This window comes from Poecilia formosa, unplaced genomic scaffold (genome assembly GCF_000485575.1).
Source record: "Poecilia formosa unplaced genomic scaffold, Poecilia_formosa-5.1.2 Scaffold178, whole genome shotgun sequence".
NCBI classification, from domain to species: Eukaryota; Metazoa; Chordata; class Actinopteri; order Cyprinodontiformes; family Poeciliidae; genus Poecilia; species Poecilia formosa.
The window spans coordinates 593,126-600,101 of record NW_006800117.1 but is presented as its reverse complement, the minus strand read 5'-3'; positions in this window follow the sequence as shown (position 1 = coordinate 600,101).

Below are 6,976 nucleotides of genomic sequence, written 5' to 3'. Positions count from 1 at the left end.
AAATCATGCCAAGTATTACTGACTTGGCATGATTTATTCATGTTAAAGAAAAACAAGATCCGTCAAAACGATCCAGGACTCAGAAAAATGCATAACACGACCGCCATCATGGACATTTGTCCTTCTTCACCAAAAGATTCACAACAAACGACAAGTTTGGTTTGTATCTTCATCCCTGTGATTATTTCTGCAATGAAATCCACAGAATAAGGCGACCAACAGGAGCTGCGGAGTGAACCGCTTTCTGAGGAGCGTAAATCACCTGCAAAGAGTCGAGATCCTGCTGAAAAGTTACTCTAGTCTAGAAACAAAAATACTTTAGCAGCTCGAAGTCATGAGGCGCGTCTTGTTGTGCGACCCAACAGCGCTAAGTGACGAGTTCGAGGAAATAGACGCATCTACAGACCAAGCCGAGCCGTCGCGCTCCAACCTTCCCTCCTGCCCGCCATTTGTGAAGGATTTGGGGATTTCATAATTTCCTGTTCTTTCTGAAAAGGGGGATGGCAGCACCTGGTCCGCACAGCTGTACTTCATTTAGAGAGCAATTTGAAAAGAGCGAGGGGGAGAGGAGAGGAGCGAAGCAGCCTTGTCATTAAGGGCTCCAGAATGGCCTCCGTTTGTTAGACACATGGCACAGAGTTAATGCTGCTGAATGGGGAATAGGCGCTGTTGATGCTGTCACAAATTTCTCATAAGTGCTATGACATCTGAAAAAGCCACTCCAAGAGCAGGGAGGTGGGGAACAGGGGGCTTCAGATTTTCCTTATCAAAGACGTTTTTTTGTAGGTAATTGACAGCTGCGGCGAGGATGTAAGCATGTTTCTGACGGCTAAGATGTAGCTTCTATTTGTGTACCAGTTCATCCTCAAGTTTGTTGTGTACGCAGGTGAAGGCGTACACAACGAGTTGACAGTGAGAATAATAACCAGGGCGTTGGTAAACGAAGGTGATGCAAAGGTTTGCTGCGCGGTTGCTCCTAATTGATTGCGACGCGCGCATGTGAGGCGGGATCAAAGCAAACGCTTTATTGCCACATCACACATCACCCTGCTGCATTTTCAATTCTACCAATCTGTCCAAACAGTCACATAAAATCCTGCGATGAAGAGATGCAGCGCTCCACCCCTCCTCTTCCTCATCCTCCACCTCTCTCTCTCTCAGCGATTTTTCAAGTGGTAATAAGTGATGCAAGAGCCACCGGGGCAGTAAAAACACGGATCCGCGGGGGTAAAATCAGCTTCCACAACAACTTGTCAGAGACGTGACGGATGTTAAAGAAGTCAACAGGAGGTGGTGAAATTCAAGTTTGTGTGGCAGGAAATATGTCTGTTAAAGAGAAAACTTGAGTTTTCAATCAGTGGGTGGTTGTTGGTCTTCAGTACCGGCGTCACGTGGAAACGAGCTTTTAAACGAGAACGGCTTGGTGTTTTTGTCCCTGATGGTCCGGTAGACTCGGTTTGATTTTGGACCAGAACTCCATCATCTGCTCCACCTCCAGCTGCTGTGGGTCTGAGTCAAACCAACCTGTTCCCCTCCTGGCCTGTGGGGGCGCTGCACCAAGAACCACTGAAGGAAATGACGCAAAAACCTCTGAAGTCATTGAGTTCAAAGTGGAAACAAAATGGAGTATGGTCAGTTTTTAGTAGTTGTAGGATTTCTCTTGGGCCTTTTATCCCGCTAATGCTAAGCTACTCTGTTTGTTTTGGTCGAACAAGACGCTGAGCTTATTCTTCACCAAATGGAAACAAAAATTGTCACGTTTTAGCGGTTGGAGGATTGTGCTAAAGACCACGACACATTTCTCCTGCTAGCGCTAGGCTAGCATGTTTGTTTGGAGGTATTTAACCAGAATTCCCTGCGCAGAGGTCCACTTCCTGCATTCGTAGTAGTCTCTGGTCCGCTTAGCGTTCAGATATGCATTTGAGCTGAACCAAAGTTCACTTCAGTTAAACTGAGACACAGGTTTGTTTTTTTGGTCTGCTTCAGAGTTCATACCTCTCCAAACGAACCCGACACAAGTTCACTCCGGTTTGAGTGAATCGAACTCCGATGATTAAAGTCAAATTAATGAGAATAAAGTCAAATTATTATGAGAATGGTCATATTTCCAGAATACAGTCGCAATTATAATGACTTTATTCTTGTTTTTGTATTATTTTTACATTTTCTTAGCCTTGCTCTAATACTCCGTTGTAGCAAAATAAGCCAAATTGTCAGTTTTCACCCGGCAGCTTCCAGGGTGTGACTAGATGAAATCTATTTTATTTAGAGGGAATTTATTAAAACACACATGGCTGTAAAGTGGAGTGTTGCTCACAGCTGTGTTTTTCAGCATCCTGCAGCTCTGCGCTGCGCACCGTTACTGTGGGATGTTGGTGTGCAGATCTGAGAGCGAGTCTGTGGGCTGAATGTAATATCAGCAGCACCCCAGTTGGACTCGCCATACTGGGCTCAAACAGAGATCCGCGCAGAAAGAAACAGGACACACACACACATAAACACCCACACACTCGCCAGGTGTGTGATCCGCAGTCTTAGCGAGCCGAATGAGTCAGAAAACAAACCATAACACCGCGCTCGGGCTGCATAATGCATGCCGAGCCAGAACTGGATCTCTGCGGCGCCGTTTACAGAAAACCCCAACAACTCGATGAGATCTGTATGAAAACTTGTGAGTGGGCTGTGCTGTTTGTCAAGTGTTCCTTTGGCAGGGCAGCGGCGGTGAGGGGGCGGAGGGCGGCGTGGGTCAGGGGGGCTGTTGGCTGCTCTCCTCCCTCCTGTCAGCCCCCTCTCTCGGCCAGGCAGACAGGCTGTGTTGGGCGGCCCGGCTCCTCGGTAGCAGATGCGAGCCCTCATGTCAGAGGCAGGCAGTGGCCCGACGGAGAGCCGCTCGTGCTCATACCTCATTGAGCCATCTCCCCTAGCAGATGGCGCGCTGCTGCGGGCGCTCCTCTCCCCGATAATTACCAGGCCTCGCCACAGATGGAAATGTCAGTCAGCCTCACAGGTCCTGGTTCCTGCCACTGCCTCCGTCCACGGCCCCTCTACCTAGGCCGGGCGCTGCCAACACTCACCATGTGTTCGGTGACTGCTGACTAGGCAGGCAACAAAAGAGAAATCCGTCCGCATGAATATTCATGCGGGGATGTTAGGTGGCGCGCTGCGGACCAGCCGGGGCTCGGCCAGTTTGTGACACCAATTTTCAGCCGGTTTTTTCTGTCTTCCACTTTGAAACTCTGTTGCTGTTCAGGTTTCCTAACTTCACACCGACCGACGCTCCTTCATCACTCCTCTGCACGCTGTAGAGCTGGTGTCAAACTCGAGGTCCGGGGGCCAAATCTGGCCCGCCACGCTGTGGAAAGTGGCCGTGGACTTGACACAAAAACTACAACAGAAAAACAGTGGAAAACAAATGTTTTGTTAAATTCACAGAAAGCTTTGTAAACCGTCAAAAAATGGTTATTGTTTTTTTCAGCAACAATATGTGAGAAAAGTCACATTTATTAGTTAAAACCACAAATGGTGGTAAAAAAAAAATGTTGTTGAAAAACAAATCATAACGTTACGTTGTACTTTTTACATGATCTTTTTCATAGACTTTAATGTAATTGGGTTGTGGCTTCAATCATGGTAAATTAGTTTACATATTCTTTAGCAGAGTTAATTACGTAACAGCTGCCAGAGTCTTCTGGTAAATGCAACACTTTTTGCAGTGTGTAGCTTTATAAAGAACCTTGCAGATAACAGTTGTGTGATTAAAGGCAACCCACTGTGCTTCCTTAGACAGGCTAGGATATTTCTTTGTGATGTTAAATTCTGGAAGTTTTTGAAACTGCTCATTTTTTAGACACCAAAAACATTAATTTATTGGTAAAGCATAACTGACTGTTTGTTTTAAGTGCTTGGAATGTTTTTGGAGATTATAAAGACTCAAATGTAAGAACAAAAACTAGCAAGATGTTAATTTTACGAAACAGATCTCCTTTAAATATGATCTTTTTTAGTCAAATCAAAGCAGGTTCTATCTGTGCCAGCATCTGTATTTTTCACCAATATTATGGTGAAGGTGTTCTTAGGAAAAGCTCATTTATTGTTCGGAAAAGTTATTTGTAAGTTAGTTTTGTCTTATTCTAAGTGTACTGAGATGTTTCCACTAGAAATCAGACTAGAGATACTTGGTAAGACTTTGTGTTTTTGCAGTGTAGCACTGGTGATCTTGATTTAGCCCAAAATGGAAATGATTTCTGACAGCCCTCCTTCAGAAGGTGAAATTGTACCTACTGCTTTGTACAGTTGTGGAACGGCATATTTAGGAGATTAGGATAACTGTGTTTGCAAAATGGATTAATTCTAGCAGATGCCAGGACTAACCCCCACTTATCTGTGATAAGGTGACCAGATGTCTCAGCTTGGCAAAGGAAACACACTCTGAGTTTTATTACTCGGCGCCAAAGCTTCCCCCGAGAAATTTTCTGTGTGCGCGCTCAGATAATCTACCTTCGCAGAGAACAAGGCGACAGGGTTTTGCCTCTTTGTGTGTTTGTCCGTGTTGCCTGGTCGCAGCGAGCCGGAGGAGATTAAACCCAAGTAAATACCTGAGTGCCTGAGTGGCGCAGGGAAATATCTAAATAAGGAGAGGATTACTGGAAATATCGTTTTAGCGAATTTATCTTGCTGTGATTCTTCCCAGTGGAAAACAGCCTGGAAATTATTTTCCCATCAACAAAGAGCTTTGCTTTGGTTATTTTTTCTTTAAAGGAATCGTTTACTACCTTTTCACATTTTCTCACTTCTATTTTCAGCTGTTGCCACAAATTCCCAGCTAAATGTTGGTCTGAACTTTGACTAGGCCATTCTAATCACCTCATAACATCCCTGGGTGTATTTATTTAGGCTGCTACGACTTAAAAACAATATTTAAACAACTTGTCTCTTTGTTGATAAATGACGACGTTTTGAGTTAAATATTTACGTTGATGCTAAATACTTTTGCTAACTTGCTATTTATTTAGCAAACTGAATATTTAGCTAATTCAGAGCATTAGCTTGCCAGCTAAAGTAAATACTTAGCTTGATAACATAATATTTAGCTTCCTAACTAAATATTTAGTTCAAAGCTAAATATTTAGCCTCTAAATATCAGCTAGAGTAGTTGAGGTTGCTAGGTAGATATTTAGCTTCAAACAATACATTTAAAGCTAGCTAAATATTTAAAGATTAAGCTAAATGTTTACTTTGATGCTAAAAATTTAACATCAAGTCAAAAATTAGTATGCTCAGTGCTAAATATTTAATTTTGAGTTATTTAGCTTGCTCACTAAATAGCTAATTCAGAGTTTAATATTATGTTGAAGCTAAATATTTTAGTTAATTTGCTATTTAGGAAGCTAAATATTAGTTTGCAAGCTAACTAAATAATTAGTTTGAAGTTAATTATTTAGTTTGCTAACTTAATGCTTAGTTTAAATCTAAACTAAATATTCAGCTAACTATGAGCGAAATGTTAAATTTTGTGCTAACTTGCCATTTATCTAGCAAGTTAAATATTTAGCTGTACAATATGTCTGCATGACGGAAAAAATTGTCTCTCAAACGTGAAAAAAACAACTAAGATTTATCTTAATAAATGTTTTATTATTCCTAATATGACGGAAATACAGCAGCAGTATCCTAAATGTTGACTCTTCAGAGCCACAGCCGCTGATTAAGCATTATGTTGCGCCCAGGTTGCAGGTCTTCTCATCCAGTCAGAACTTTCTGACCACGCTGCAGTGTAGGGTGCAGCGACCCGCTGCAGCACCATTTGCAGGTCAAAGAAGCCCACGTAAGAAGAGAAACCGTCAGCGGTGGTTAGCTGAGCAGGAGAAATGAGTCAGAGTGAAGGATGGCTTTCAGCCGATGCGGGCAGCGACATCTTGCTGCTTGCAGAGCGTCGCCGCTGACAGTTTGAAGTTCCAGCCACAGAGCCGCTCTGCAGGCCCGGCTGCTGCTGCAAACCACTGCAAAGAACCTCAGACCAGAACCAGGAAACGTAAACTGGTGATGGCATCAAGGTTCAAAATGCTACATCTATTCAAAAACGACCCAGATTGTTCAAGACGTTACTCAAAATGTTATTTTCTAAACATATTTCTGGACAAAAATCGTAGTTCTTCCATGTACGTTCACTAGATTTCACATGGAGGAAACCCTGAACTCAGTTTAATTTGGGTTATTTAACCTGTCAAAAGAGGAAAATGTATTCACCGTGTTATTCAGTCACATGTAAATATCAGTTTCAGACTAAATATTTAACTAGCTAAATATTAATTTAGCTTTTGTTAGGGTCAGCTAAATATTTCACTGACAAGCTGAAGATTGAGCTTCAAAATAAATATTTAGCTAGCTTAGAGCTAAATATTTATTTAGAAGCTAAATATTTAGTTTGAAGCTAAATATTTAGATCTAGCTAACAAAATAAATTGTTAGCTAAACATTTTGCTTTAAGTTATACATTTAGCTAGTTCAAAGCTATTTAATTTAAAGATACATATTTAGCTAGTAGGCTACTTGGCTATCTCAGACTAAATATTTAGCATCAAACTAAATATGTAGCAAGCACATTTAATTTGGACCTAAATAGTTTGCTTCCACACTAGTTAAATATTTAATTAACCTGATATTTATTTAGCAAACTAAATATTTTGTTAGCTCAGAGCTCAATGACTAGCTTGCTAGCAAAATATTTAGCTTGTTAACTACATATTTAGTTTGCAAGCTATATATCTAGCATCAATATAGCATCTCATGACAAAACACTTAATTTGGAGCTAAACAGTTAGCTTGCACACTAAATATTTAGCTTTTTGCTAACTTTCTATTCATTTAGCAAGCTAAATATTTAGCTTGCTAAATATTTAGCTTCTTACGTGGGCAAGCTAAATATTTAGCTTGCTAAATATTTAGCTTGCAAGCTAAAGTAAATACTTAACTTGCT